The 16,277-nt window shown below is 39.0% G+C and overlaps 1 protein-coding gene and 1 long non-coding RNA gene across 2 annotated transcripts in view; both read right to left on the reverse strand.

Annotated features, from left to right (window-relative positions):
• The window catches only part of DDAH1 (dimethylarginine dimethylaminohydrolase 1), a 336,716-nt gene that overhangs the window by 250,327 nt on the left and 70,112 nt on the right, over positions 1-16,277 (reverse strand). The gene's annotated exons all lie outside the window — the stretch shown is intronic.
• LOC121928025 lies at positions 3,014-9,528 on the reverse strand. Its single transcript, XR_006103429.1, has 2 exons — positions 9,242-9,528; positions 3,014-8,976 (listed from the first exon to the last, which is right to left on the reverse strand). It is a non-coding gene; the product is annotated as an uncharacterized LOC121928025 (long non-coding RNA).

The following is a 16,277-nucleotide window of genomic DNA, read 5'->3' on the forward strand; positions in this document are numbered from 1 at the left end:
TGGAAGTAAAATGGATTGCCCTCACATTTCAGAGAGAATCAACAGCTGAACAGCCTTGGATGTTAGTTTACTGATGACAGGACATTAATGCTAAACCAGTCCTTTGAAGCTTATGACCTAATTTAACCTCACGGCTCTATCCTAACAGCTATATAACAGTGCATTAATCCCCGACACTTGTACATGGCACTCCCTGATTCATCTGAGGAAATGTAATCCACAAAACTTTGTGCTAAAATAACTGTTAGTTTAAAAAATGCCAGTAGACTCCTCCTCTTATTTTTATGCAGCCATATAATATTTAATAAAGAATATTGTCATCCAAAGAGGCCACCTGCCATCACTAGATGGCACTAGTCTACTGTGAGAAATGATTATCCCTTCAAAATACAGGTTGAGTCTCCCTTAGCCAAAATGCTTGGTGCCAGATGGGTTTTGGATTTTGGAATATTTGCATATATATAACGAGATATCTTGGCGATGAGACCCAAGTCTAAACATGAAATTCAATTATGTTTTGTATACACCTTATAGACTTAACCTGAAAGTAATTTGATACACAATATTTTAAATAATTTTGTGCAGGAAACAAAACTTTGTGTACACTGAATCCTCAGAAGCAAAGGTATTACTCGTCCACCCCATGTGGGCAATGTTGGATTTTGGAGTACTGTATATTGGGTTTTGGAATTCCAGATAAGGGAGACTCAACCTGTACAGCTTTAGTGTTACTATTTTTGAATTTCAATAAGGATTTGCCATTGTTATTTAAAGCGGTCTTGGGCACATTTATTTGGGACTAAGTTCTACTGAACCTTGTGAGAACCGAGTGGGTTGCAGTGCTAGGATAGCAGGCATTTACTTCTGAGTAAACAAAGGTACCCTAATGTGTAACATCACACGAAACTATACACCTAGAACTGGAAATTTATGAACTCTTGCTCTTTTTTTAGTTTAAAATGCTGCATATTGGGTTAATCTTAAAATGTTTCATGAAACTGCGAACTATCTCAGGAAAACATTTGAGAGGCAGTATAAAATTTGGTGCAGTGGTTTGAGCATTGGACTATGACTCTTAAGATCAAGGTTCAATTACTGCTCAGCCATGGAAAGCCTCTCAGTGAACCTGAGGGAGTCACACGCTCTCAGCCCCAGAAAATCCCATGATAGTTTCACTTTAGAACTGTCATAAGTCAGAAAAAATCTGATAGCACAACAATAAAAATCCTTAAAACAAAAAATACACTGACCTTTAGATAGCTTCTCCCACATCCCAAAATGGCTATTTCACTCTCCATCTTGTTTCAACTGAGCTGAAAAATGATGCTCCAATGACTAATGATGAGGGAAGGGGAAATTTACCTACAAAGAATATTTTTTCTTGGTACGTAGGAGAAATGAAGACATATTATCTTACAGGTACAGGCTGCATCAGAGAAAAAGTGGCAATCCTATTTCTCTTTTGCATCCCTTTGAGGGTGGCATGTTTCACAACTAGCATGGACTGAAAGAGGATCCAGATAGTTTTCAGTGGAAATTCTTTAGAGTAGGGTTCTTCATAGAAACATGTCCATTTCACATGGCTTTATCTTCCACCGTTTGTTGTTAACTGGTCTCAAGTCATTCTGGCTTTATCTTCTACTGTAGTATTTATGAATCCAAAGACAGCTCCTATGATGGCGAATCTGGATTCCTCTGTAAGCAATCTGAAGAACATTGCCTTAGGCTGCATTCCTGTATGCACTCACCCAGCACTAAGACCCATTGAATAAAGTGGTCTCACATCTGAGTAAATGGAATAGTGTTGAGCTACACATTACTTTTTCCCAGAGCTTTTTTCTCAGGCAGCCCTTCCGCCTGTGCCTATGCCAGCTTGGGGACGGGTGAATTCTAGATGTTGTAAACCAAAAAAGTAATTTCCCAAAGCTCTCTCTGTTACGCTCCTCTAGCATAGAAAACTCTCACTTTGCATGTGTTGTGCAACCATTCCTGGTTGCCTCTCCATGCAGCTTGTATTTCAAACACATAAGATACACATTAAATGCATCCATGCATTCAACATACTGTTCCTGAGCTGTTGATCAGAAAGCCCATGGTTTGAAACTCCTCTCTTCATGAAAGTATCGTATTTGGCAAGTTCTTACCTCACCTTATTTCCTTTCTCTTCTCTTCCCTCAGTCTACTCTATAAGAATAGTTGCGTATGTTACAGGAAGTCTGTAAGAAATGCAGCAAGATAAACTGTGTCGTCAGAGAAACAATAAATGTTAGTGATAATGTATGTTCCTTTGGAATATTAGGTCAAATTACAGTACTTCTATCAGCTGGATGCAGATGCGGAGAGGAATTCTAAAACTGCTTGGATGACTGACAGATGAGGTTAGGATGGGATGGCAGTGTCCCTCTGCCAGTGGTCACTATTATTTGTGGGGCAGCCTATCTGCCTTGAATCCCCTGATGCATCTGCAAAGGTTTCATGGGTGTGGGATTACTGCTGGCAGTATTTCTGCCAAGAGTAGACCCACAGACTGTATTTTCTGGGGCTTGTTAGGAACATGGGAACCAGTAATTGATGACCAGGGAAAAAACACAGGAGGAGTATCATTGCATCTGCACTACAGAAATAATGCAGTTTGACATTACTTTAACTGACATGGCTCAAATTAATGCTATGAAATTCTGGGGTTTCTGGTTTGTTGTGGCACCAGCACTCTGAAAGAGAAAGCTAACTATCTCACAAAACTACAGATCCTAGAATTCAATTGCACTGAGCCATGGCAGACAAACTGCATTATTTCTGCAGTGCAGATGCAGTCTAAAAGCAAGACAAAACTGTTCACCTCCTCACAATAAGCTGGCTGTGTTTTGGAAATGACTTTCCTTCCCACCTAGGATTTTAACTGTTTGTTAAAAGCATTATGTGGATTAAATCCTATATTTTTCAAATAATCTATAAGATTATATAAAAGTAGCAAAAGTTGCAGTAAAAGTAAGAATATAAGCAGACACAGTTCAAAGGTATAATGATACTTTATTCTATAGTGACAGGTGTACATAACAGGACTGAAACTGCAAAAGACAAAACAAAAAACAGAACAACTTTTTTCCAGTGTTAACAGACTATGGAATGCACTTACTGTCTTGGCACACAAAAAAGTGGGCAACAATATACTCTCATTTAATAAGGGTCTCTCAAAGGTAACAGGTTCTACTGTAATACTGTGGTGATTTACTAAGTCATGTTTTGTTCTGCTGAGCAACACATTGCCCATGATCCACATGTGACTTCATACAAGTTACACCATCAGACATCCACTAGGAGTTCAAGTAAGGTCTCTTGATATTTTGTTCACAGTTACTTACAAATGCAGGGGACAGGGAGGAGAGGAGGATGCTTTAAAAAGCCCTCCCAATCTCTCCTGGTGGGTGTATACCAGTTCTTATGAACCATATGAGGATTACTCTGATTAATTCTTCTCTGTTTATATTTAAATTAAATGTAGGTATTTCTGTCAATAAAGGAGCAGATGGGGTAATTTTGACAGTCCTGTACCAAACTGAACATGATGTTCCACATGAACTTCGATCCCATCTCACAGGGACTGCTGTGTTCCATATGTCCTTAAAAGTCTGCACTGTACTTCGAAAGCACAGCATTTGCGAAATATTTAACTGAGTGTATACTTTGTGGTGTGGGTGGGAATGGACAGATGCCAAGTGGAGCGATATAAGGTACAACATGTGTACAAACTTTTCATTCACACAAGGAAAGGGGCCTTAGCTGACACTGATCACATTTTGTCCAACAAAGAAACCCACATATTGCATCACTTTACCCAGCCATGAAAAGAATGAAAACAACCCATACAGCTAAGGCTGGAATAGGACAGCCTAACAAGGTTTTCCAACTTTACAACCAAGTTCTGGGTGTTCAGAAGTTCAGAACAAAAAGTCTTAATTTCTGGACAAATCATAGACAATGACAGGGGAAAAGTAGGGGCAGAACCGATTAAAGGATACAGCAGCAGGAGGTTTGCCACTTTTTCATTCAAGACAGGTCATAATACTTGAACAAGAAAAAGCATAGTGTGAAAATCCATTTTAAATGCCAGTAGATTTAGGGCCAGTTTATACTACCAGTGAGATCAAGTGGTGATTTTTTTTCACAGAGCCTTAACTACTTCAGGCTGCAATTCTAAAGGGGATGTTGCATTTTGTTAATGCCCCCCCACTAAATATATTTCTGCATATTGAAGCATTTTAGACACTGTGCCAGAAGAGAAGACTAGGTCGAACTACTCTCAATTACACTGTAGTCTTCAAAATGCAAGGTTATTGTATTTAATGGGCAGCTCAGACTAATAATGTCTAGGAAAGGCTATGCTGTTTCATTCAACAGTATGGCTGGCTGCCAGCTTCAGTTCCAGATACAGGTTTAAACCAATTATTTGTTGTGTCAGCGCATAAAGCAAAAATTATGTAGCTGTAGGGCACTTGAAAAAAGCTGTCTCCTGTCCCTAGACCAATTCTTCCTTTCCCCATAGCATAGGGATACTTATTGGGATGATGTTGCATCATAGCTTTCTAGATATCACAGAAGAGACTTTGACAGCAGCTTTGTACTGGCAGTAGAATCCAGTCTAAACCTTGGAGAGGGAACCTTTGTACTCTTTAAATTTGAATTGTAAATTGATTTTAAGGAGTGAAGCCCATGCCTTACCTATGCTGGGGGAACGCTCAAGGCAACAATGAGAAGGGAGACGTACCCATCAGAAAAATATATATAATGTGTTCCTTTTTTCAAAGACTATTTGCATCCTTCAAATTCAGAGAATCCCTGTGTGATAGAAGGTTCTTGATTCAGAACATGGCAGTTATTTTCTGGACCACCATAATGAAAATCAGAAAAGCTGGCAACCTTCGAAAGTGTCATACATTGATATTGAAACCCTTTTTATCTGTAAGCTACCCTGGAAACAGATTTTGAAGAACAGTATAAGAATCCATGAATAAATAACATAATTAATGAAGCTACCTGACTATTGCTGCAATCCTTTACACGTGGACTTGGAAGCAGGATCTATTAAATTCAATGGGACTTACTTCTCAATAGATATGCACTGAAATTGCAATGTAAAAAGCCCTTAACAAGAAATTCACAGTTCAGCATATCACAAAAATAATCTAGGTGACTATAACATCCCTGAAAACACACTGATCTTAAAACAGAAAGCATGCCAATTTTTTCCCTCTCTGTCTGGAGGTGCCACAATGATAATACAGTGGGAGACAACAGATACAATCTATAAGACTCCGATTAGAAAGATATGTACATGCTATATTGCAAAAGGAACTGACAGCATAGGTTTGTAGATGGACAGTAGGAAGCATCAAACATGGACTGTTCACAGAAATTTTCGGACTTCAGTTCCATGCCAAAGGGTCAACTTAAACTGATTTAGCAATGATTAAAAAAGCAACAGCAAAGCAGAACTCTGCATTCTGGAGTGTGTTTGCATCTCCTGCTTCAGCTGGAGAAAGATGAGGACTTGCTGGATAGTTTAGGAATATGTTTACACAAACATCATAATTATTATTCTGAAGGAAAAACAATTACAAAATTGTGGCAATTCTTCCATTGATATTTGCTCTTATAAACTGACTCACCTTTGATGAGATAAAACATGCTCTTTCATACTAAATCCCAAATGTATTGATATTTTCCCTTAAGAAATCTGCCTCTAATGTGACTACTTCTGTTTTAGCACATTAATTCATATACACTCATCCACCCTTAAGACTTGGTGAACGACAACATTTGACAGGAAAGACTCCTCTCACCTTCTGAGAAATGTTATTAAATGGGAGAAGAGACAGAGGAGTCATTAATCAGAATGCTTTTAACAATAATTAATAAAAGGCAACCAGATGATATAGATATTTTCCAGCATACATTTTTGAATCTGGTCATGGTTACATGAAATAGTTTCAGCTGTACATTCCTTTCCTATTTACTTGGCCAGTTGAATTTCTTGAAAATTGCACCTCAATTGCCAGCAGTAGTACCAAAAATGGTTGACTTAACTGGGAAACCGATACAATTCTCAAGCCACATGTCAGCTCTTGGAGAATTCATAATGCTACATTAGACATCTGCATTCTTTGAAAAGACATTACAAGTTTCATGACATTTCAATTCTTTTCATGTGTATGGTGAAAAACATATGACTAAGGCCTTACGTGTCCTGCAAAATTTGCCAGAACAAATATTTCTTTTTCGAATGGAATTAAACATTCAGGCATTTAAAAGTTTTTAAAAAGCACCCAATATATATATTATCGTAAGTGCAAGAATCCAAATGCTTAGCTAGAATAGTCATTGCAGCCTGTTGGAAGACAACTGTCTCACTTATTAAGAACAATACACAACATGAAAAAACAGCTAACCATTCCACCATCATTTTTGTTATCACTTCTTTCAGAATTCAGCTCTATATTGGCTCTCAAAATAAATGAAATCAAGAGCTCTGCTGATCAAATCCAATTTGTTCTCCTAACAAAAATATCATAATAGCAAGTATAATAGGCATAGTTCAATACAAAAGAAAAGTGTTAACACCATTTGTTAAGGCCAGCATTATGCATCTCAGAATATTATTTCTGAGATTTACATATTCACATGGATTCTTAAAATACAGTGGACATAAAAAGGCTTGAGTTTCTATTGAATAAAAAAAGGTTTTTAAAAAGCCCAGGTCAGTTTCTAGAACAAAAGTACAACTGGTTTAAGCCTAGCGGTAATTCAAGACTACCAGAATAAAATCCTCTTTGAATCCTCCACTGCAGTAACACCTTTCTTCTTAGTCTCATCTGCAATTTGCAATAGATTGTACTCATGATTCTCTTCAAATGCACCTTCCAAGGCACAAGGAGCAACATGATATTGTAGAGAAATGAACACAATAAATCTTATACTGCACCTGGTACTTTGGAAAAGGAGGCACAGAAGCCTAGACTGATGATGCTACTGAATTTCCTTTTTAGTTACTTATAACATGCATCACTTGGAGAGAGCAAGAGAAGAACGGTAGAAAACAAATGAGGAAAGGAAGAAGTATGCAGAAGAAGAAGAAAAAATAAAAGAGGGCACAGAACAAAAGAGAAAGGTAATGAAAAGGAGGCAGAAATTATTAAGATTGTGGCTGATTCCTGCATTACTCTTTAATAACACATTTCTAGAGTCAATATCAGCTATTCAGGCTTATCTGCTATCATTTTCATGAATTAAAATGGTCCTTTGAGCTTCCTTGATTCTATTTATGTGACTGTTTTAATTGCTGTTAATATGGAAGAGAAGGTAGAATAGAGGCATTTGCAATGTGAATAGATTTTCTGCTCTTTGAAGAATTCACATTCATCTTATAGACTGAAGGAAGCAAGAACTGATGTAAGACTAATGTATGAAAATGTTCTATGGAGATTTTATTCCCAATAAATGGATTCAAAGAAGAACAAAGGTAACCAATCTAATGCAGGCATGTCACCTTTGTTATGATCATTCCCTAAGTCAAGAGGAAAAAATGACTTGAGATCACATAACTGTAATTGTCTCTTCTGAGGGCATACTGCACCTCAATACATAGTTGTCCCCTGTTAAAGGATCTCTTTTCCTCCCATCTGTAGCTGAGGGTTGAAGGGTAATTAGAGGCACATATAATTTCTTCTCTCTCCCCCACTTTTTTAAATAAATGGAAATGGAACATTTCTTGCGTGAAAAGAAAAATAACTGGGAAGGGGGGTGCTTAACCTTTCTCCTTCTAGTCTCATGCAAACCTTCCCCAGGCTACTTTTTCCATTCACGTGAGAAAAGATAGTGACTTTTGCTGCTTCGTGAGCAATTATGGACGGAAGTTGGGGAGGAAGAATTAAGAAGCTCTTTCTCCTGTCATCCAGTCTCCTCGAATGTGAAACTTCCCATGGCTGTTGTTGCTTTTGTTTCTTAAGAAAAACACTCAGCTGTTTTTGTCCAGACAAAGAAAGGAAACAGAGCAGTGAAAAAGGAGTGGGTAAAGCCCTAATGGAAGCATTATAACATTTCTGTGATTGTCATAAGGAGCAAGACCAAGAGACATAACTTTAGCCCTAAACACTTGCGTTACAGGAAAAGAATCTATCACCATTCTGTTGGGCACAAAACACCTTCACAAAGTTGGTTTGTAGGAGAGGGCTCAATAAACAGTTACACTTTCTGTGGTAACTGACCATATAGCCGTGAGGGGAACTACATGCTTCACCATACATTGGAAACCCTGGGCCTAAGGGTTTTCTTCGGAATGAAATGTGCAAAAAAGCAAAGTGTTGGGGAGACGGGGCGGGAATGAATCTAATCACTGTAAACCATGGATGAGCAACTACGGCCCTCCAGCTGTTGCTGTACTGCAACTCCCAGCATTCTCCTCCTAGTGCTAATGGGTGTTAAAGTCCAACAACATTGGGGGGGGGGCACAGTTGTCAACCTCTGTGGTAGACAAGAGTTTTAATATTTGTCTCATTCAAAAGTAATGTTAGAAGTGGCCTCTACTTTTATTTTCTAGACCAGCTTCACACCAACTAGATAAGCCAAGAATCATCCTAAAGGCTCTAGAAGCCCAGACAAACATGCTGCAAAGTCCATTTTACACCAGGAGGAAAAAAAGCATACATGTGCACCTTAATTACCATTTGAAGGGGCACCATTGTAAACAAAGGTTAGTAGCACAGTGGTACAGTAGATTGTCAAGAAAAAACAATAACAGTGGATACAGATTCATCCACCTTGTATGTATCTTAGTGCCAGTTACAAGGGATGGAGTCTGCAAACTCATAATTGTGAAGTTTTATTAATAAGGACAGAGCAACAAGTGAGTGACCCATCTACTTTTTCTAATTCCGTGTTTGCTATAGGGATCAACATGTGGTCCTTCAGTTTTTCAAAGACCTATGTAGGAGGAAAAAAGACAAGAAAAAGAGGATTACATTTATGGATAAGTATTGTTAAATACTTCAATAAGAGACTGTACCACTGGCAGAATAGTTAAGCTTAAAAGCATGTACTTTGGGTAAAAAGTACAAAGCTTGGCACACTTATACAGTGACCCATAATAAACATCTTTTTGATATGTTTCCCAGTAAGCAATGTCTCCCAGGGACAGAAGACTGACAAATGTGTTATTTTGTCCATGGGCCAGGTCAGAAATTCTTACCATATGTGATGAATAATGCTGAATGTGATATTTAGCAAGGTCTTCAACCCAAGAGATGGAAAATGGGTGGTAGGCCTTCAGCCATCATGTGGTTTTATGTATAAACAGAATTTACATACATCTTAGCCAGGGCTGGCCTTGTCATGTAGAAAGATAAAACACCATGAGACAGAAAGAGAAGAGGGGAGGAAGCAAAAGACCTAGAATGCTTTGTGTGGTCACTCACAGCACCAGTACAGAGTCCTCTATAAACAATGGCCTGTTACAGACAGCCAAAATAAAGCTGCTTCGAGTCACAGTGGAGGTATGGTGTTTCAATGATGCATGTACTAGACTCATTTAGGTAAAACTGAAATAATCTTTGTGTGTGTGGTGTCTGTCTGTCTGTCTGTCTGGCTGTCTGTCTGTCTGTCTGTCTGTTCATTGTTCTTTTTTGTTTCTCGTTCTATCTAAGTTCACGATAACCCCAAAGTTTGGTACTGGTCCTTCATTTTGTTCTATATTAGTTGCTTTCTTTTTTTTTTAAAAAAAACAAACACATTGAGCTCATTTTGTGTGAAAGGCAGTACTTAGTTTAATAAAGTAATACATTGAAAAATCAAGTATTCTCTAACTTCTGTAACAAAATGAGGTGCAACTAGGCTATTGGAGTGTGGTAACACCAGTGTAGCACAAAATGATATACTGTCTTTTAGCAGTTCTTTTGGTATGTCGGATAAGAAATCTCAGCATGATCTGATAATAAATATCTGTGAGGAATATGAAAGTGAATAAAGAATGCTTTACATTCCTGAGGAAATGTCATCATAGTACTTTTGAACGTCTGTTTCTTCATGAAACAGCTAAGAGGTATGCATGAATTCCGGATATAACTGTTTCCATAATGGAACTAATAGGTATTACTGAAATACAATATACTTTTTGTCATACTCTGGAAAAAAATAAATAAAAGCATAATGTTATAAGTCTCCCTTGACTAACACCACCACTTGTCATTTCCCCACAAACTAGCAGCCTCTCCTTTGTCCAGCATAATTCCAGATCCCCCTTTTAGTTCCAGGGCAAAAAGCTTAAGTCTAAGTAATTTATTTGCTTCCTTTCACTGCTGTTAAATAAGAAAAGTCCCACATCAAGATTAAGCGTGTTTCAGTACACCAACACAGTAGTCTTTACTGCATTGCAGCGAAGAAGCACTGGTTGAGATTCCTAAATCTCACTTTGGTGGAAAACATCAACATTTTTCACACTGCTGAGAGAGGCAAAAGGCACAGAGCAGAGCATTGCTAAACCTTAGGGCTTCCAGTGCTTGCGCACTTGCTCTTTAGGGCAGACCTAGGTTCAAAGCATCTGCTCTCCTGCTGAGTAGGATTTTTTCCAAACACACAATCCCAGCTGTTCCATGTTGCTTCTCCTGCTGCTCACAATTTTTTAACAACCCACTGAAGCAGCACGGGAAGAAGTTACACTCAGGAGCTAGGATCTATTTTCTCTCCCTGCCAATAAGCCAACTAATTCTTGGTCATTACACACCACCAAGAGCTGTGTTGCTTCCATCAGTTTTGAAGAGAAGAGCTATGGTATCAAGTAGACATAGTGCTTGTCTCCCAAGTAAGCTTAACACCTTTTTCAAACGTCACCTTTTATTCGAATAAAGTAGTATAGGAAGTTAATAGCACTCTGGACTGTACCACTTCAGGCTAGAGGAAATGTTCATATTTCTGCATGCATCCTTAGCAAAAAGGTCTGTAGTAACTAGGCACAGAGAAAATACTACTACCCTGGACCCCTTGCATCTGTATGGTTATTTTCTTAAGGGTCTTCCACAGTGAACCAGTTAAATGTGACAGGCCCATGCACAGCCAGAATTAATACATCTCTTTTGTAGCAATTCTTTCATCTTATAATGGAGATCACTTTATGTAGAAGAGGGTCAGGTTCCAAATTACAATGCACTTCAAAAGCAATAGTCATTTTTATTTATGTTTAGCCCTCTCTTCAAATATTTCTCAAAGTTAGTAGACAACAATAACTAGTATACAAAAATATATACAATCATAGAGTTGGAAGGGCCATCCGTCCAAACCCCTGCCAAGCAGGACCTATAATCAAGCACCCCCCGAGAGATGCCATTCAGCCTCTGTTTAAAAGACTGCCAAAGAACTTAATCACACTCTGAGGGAGCATGTTTCAACAGTCGAACAACTCTTACTGTCAGTAAGTTTCTTCCTAATGTTGAGGTGGAATCTCTTTTCCTCTAGTTCGAATCCATTGCTGGGTCCTATTCTCTGGAGAAGAAGAAAACAAGCATGCCCGTCCTCAATACAACATACTTTTCAATATTTAAACAGGTTAATCAATCACCTCTTATTTTTCCTTCTCTAGGCTAAACTCCCAGCTCCCTAAGTCTCTCATCACAGGGCATGGTTTCCAGACCCTTCACATTTTGGTTGCCCCCTCAGGATACACTCCAGCTTGACAACATCCTCTTGCGTTGTGGTGCCCACAACTGGACACAGTATTCCAAGGGAGGCCGGACCACACAGAATAGAGTGGTACTAGTACTTTCCTCAATCAAGACACTATACTTCTACGGATGCAGCCTAGAAATCACATTGTTCTTTTTTAGCTGCTGCATCACAATGTTGACTCATGTTCAACATGTGGTCTACTAAACTCCTAGATCCCTTTCACCTGTACTGTTGTCAAGCCAGGTGTCCCCCATCCTATACCTGTGCATTTCATTTTCTCTCTCTAAGTGCAGTACTTACATTTCCCTGTGTTGAAATTCATTTTGTTAGTTTTTGGCCCAACTTTTTAATCTTTAAGGTCATTTAAATTTTGATGCTGTCCTCTGAGGTATTAGGTGCTACTCCTAATTGGTGTCATCTGTAAATTTTAAAGCATGCCCTCATCAAAATAAGAACCTTCAAAATCAAGGTCTCATACAAGGAACAACAAATCTGCGTAAAACTTAGAAAAGGAAACCCTAAAATATTGCTATTATCGTATGTATATACTTATATGAGTACAAGTTTCAGTGAACTCAACTTGCTTCTCGGTAAATTCACAGAATAAGTTTGGAAATCCAATATATCACTATCTGATACAACCAATGTGTTACTTGTCAGATGCAAAGTCAAACAACAAGAGCCGAGGTACAGAGGAGCACAGAGACCAGCCACTGCAGGATATCGTTCCAGATAATTGAGTAATGTTCCCTGATGGGCTAAACACTAAAAACCACTAAAGAAGTAAATCCAAGAACTGAGTACTAGCATTAGGAGGAATTATACAAAGTTTTGCAAATATACTTCCTTTACATACTTTATGGAAGTCACCGATTTTAATTCTTATCATAAAGTTTGAATTGGCTTGGGTCAGAATTAATTCTGGAAAGTACTGCCCCTATCAATTGTAAATCCATGTATCCGTATCTCTCTATCAAGGCCCATTTAAAGCAGTGCTATTCAAAATGTTGGTTCACTGATCCATGCTAGTCCCCAAGCCATCTGCTGCCAGTTCAATGGAGAACTTTCAGGAAACAAAGAAACAACTGTAGCCAATGTGAACAATAAGTACTGGTCCCTGGCACACGGTGGGAGGGATGCTAGTCCCTCCATATTATATACCTTAAGAAGTACGATTCAAGGAACATTATGATTATAGTGGCATGATACTGGTATCAGTGCAGAAAGAACCTGGGATCAGTTGGTCTGACACAGAAGGTGTCTCAGTCTTGAAGGGGGGAAAATAAAATAAACCTGCTATTGTAATTTTTATGGAAACAGTGCTCAGCTTTTAGGAATGTATTTTGATTCAATTGCAAAGATCATTTAAACAGAAGGCACAGAAACCAAACACTTTGCTTTTGTTTACAGTATGCGCAACTTCTTGGAAAATGTAACTATGTTGAGCAACATCTTCTGCAGAGGTAAGGCCCCGACCACAATAGTAAATTAAACCAAGAATGAACCAGGAAATAACAGAAGACAGTTAGAAAGTGCAGGCGAGATTTTTTAAAATCCGAAGAGGGGACAGTCTTGTTAATCTAAACACAAAGTTAACAATGGCAAAGTGAATCTCTTGTATTGCATTCCTCCGTGGCAAACTTTTGGACCCATGCACACAGTTTATTTTGTGGGAAAACATCCTACCAAGTTTAAACTCATTTGAAATACTTTAATGGTTCAGCTGCGGGTCAAAGAAATCTCTGTGTAGGTTATCATGATAAGCCCCAGGGTTTTCAACCAGAGGAATTATCATAGATATATATATAGAATTTGCCTTACTAACTAGGTCACACGGGGGTAGAATTCAGTTAGTCTGGAATATCAATTAAACAAAGGGATCTTGTAGTAACCTTGAGATTGGGTGAAAGAAGCTGTAGCATAAGCTTTCATAGACTTGGAGCTTATGCTAAACTTTCACACAGTTAGTCTCAAAGGTGTTACAAGATCACTTGGCATACTAGATCACACTCGCTATCAGCCTTGCATGTGTTTGACTGGAGGCTGCTTTCTAGAGTCTCAGACAGAGGTATTTCCTGTCATGTACCTAAAAATGCCAAAAGCTAAAGTGGGACTTTCAGCATGAAAACATAACCACTATCATTATCAGGGGAATTTAAATACCTATGAAGCATCACTTGAGAGTATTTTTAAATAATCAGTAATTCGTTGTGTATATGTTTCTTTACAAAGTTATGTTGACAGACTATGGCCAAGAGGTCAGATGGACTTCTCAGATATTTTCTACACCACCAGTAAGGGCGGGGGTGATGTGCCCATTATTCTCTACCGTCCAGCAGATTGGGCCATCTGATCAAGATGTGTGTGGTGGGGTAAGGCATTACCCTCACTCCTCCAGGATCTTGAGTGAGAATCAGTGCAGGGGAGGTTATACAGTGGGGCTTCATTATCCATGGAGTTACCATCCACAGATTTAATCCATCTGTGGACAGCAAGCCATTGTCCCAATGGTGGAACGTGCTTGTGGTCATGCTAGTGGGTGCACCACACATTACTGCCATTAGGGACAATGGGACTTGCGGTCCTATGTTTTTGGTATCTACAGATGGGGGGGAGGGGGGTCCGGAACGGATCCTGTACAGATACCAAAGTCCAAGTGTAACTTCACCTCACTACCCCCCACCCCACCCCAAATGATCCTAGAGCAGGCAAAGATTGCGCGTTTCTGCACTGCTACTAATATAGGGAAACAGTAAACTTGATATGGATGGGGAAGGGATATCAGTGCATATTCAGCAATAGAACTGTACCCTGGCTGCACCCACCCCACTCCACTTATCACCGGCCTGCCTACTTATGTTGACTCTGAAGGGTTTACAGGAGCTGGACAGTAGGAAATGCAGTGCCCCCCTCTCCCCCAAATTTCCCTTTCAGCTAGCTAGAATGATGAAACACTGGATTTTGGCTTCTTGTAGAAGAGCCTTCTGGATAAAAGATGGAGATCACAAAAATAAAGTTCAGTACAAAGAACGTCACAGAACAGAACAATGACGTTAATTTTGCCAGACTGTTCTGTATTTAAATGTATTACTGCAAACATCCTTGTTACAAAGATTATAACCACAAATTCAGTTTGGGGAGCCTGGTTTCCTGCCCAGAAACCTTACATGACCAGTATATTAGCAGCCGGCATTTCCCTGCATGTCTAATTTTTTCTGGAATTCCTGTCCCTCTGTTCAGGTAAGTTCTGCTTCACATTCTCTAAAGTCTGAGTCATGCTTTCCTGATGTCAAAGAAAGTAATTTCCAAAGCCCCCAATCTCCCATATTTTTTTTTTTTCCTATTGTGCTTACAAAACATACATTTTGTCACACACAGTTAAAGGTAACATTGTTGCATTAATGTTTAGCGAAGACCCTAACAGACTATTTTTCCGTCACATGCTTTAATCGCAACTCTTACTCAGAGCTATTTTCTTAAAGGGTACACAGATAAAGGATGGATAAACGTTAGTCCATGGTAAATATGGAAGCTTTACCATCATTTTTGGCAATATGAACAATAAAACAAACTGTGGTAGAAACCTTCCAATGACAAGTGGTCTGTGCTGGACCAGAAACAGATTGCCGCTTCCTGTCTCACTAAACGGAATGCTGAATTACGAAGTTCCATTCTTGTTATACAGGCAGACGGGAAAAAGGTAACCATCATCCTTTCTTCAAAAGCGTTTAACAAGGACTCGCATCACATATTACTATCTAATTCAGGGTAGGCACATCAAACCATTATTGCCCTATCATTTATAACGGAGCTCCATTTACCAGTCTACCTCTCTATAGATTGTCTATTTTGGAAACTTTGTTTTGTCAGCAAGATCTCCTGAGCTATCCTGAACATTAAGGACATGCTTCCTTGAAAGTTTATGTGGGGAACGATCTTCTTGGTCACACTGTTATCTCCAGGAAGGGGGGCAAGTTGCATTTGTCCCAGTTCATTTTTCATAGCCAAGATTACTTCTGACTCCCCACTAAAGTCAGAAGATTTCCTTGCCTGAATCAGTTCATCTCAAAGAAAAATGCTGGCATAATCCAGACAAACTTAGCATACATCAGGTTTTTTCACATTTATATTCACGATGCAAAGCATATAGCGTATTTGGGTAGCATATGTATATTCTAAGTCATGTTTCTGAGGTCTTAAGATCAGTATGTTTACTCTCATTTGAACCCCAAATATTTTTGCTTTGCCTGTAACCAGGGCATCCTCGTTCTCTATGAAGGCTCACTACTTTGCCACTTCTTCAGCCTTAAGTACAAATATCTCCTCTAGCAAAAAGGTTTAGGGCAGCCACCGATACCCCTTTGTTGGATCTCAGTTCCTTGGGTTGCCCTTACTTAGACTCACAATTTTTAAAGTAGTCATTTAAATGTGCAGTTCCCTTACTCCCCTTGTCTCTCCAAGATGTGAAGCGGTTTTTGGATATCCTTCCCCTGCTTGTCTCCTACTGGTAAATGATTGACGGAAAGATGGATTTACTACACAGGCAGTAAAGGAGACAGGTCTGAATG

This window comes from Sceloporus undulatus, chromosome 4, assembly GCF_019175285.1.
Source record: "Sceloporus undulatus isolate JIND9_A2432 ecotype Alabama chromosome 4, SceUnd_v1.1, whole genome shotgun sequence".
Lineage (NCBI taxonomy): Eukaryota > Metazoa > Chordata > Lepidosauria > Squamata > Phrynosomatidae > Sceloporus > Sceloporus undulatus.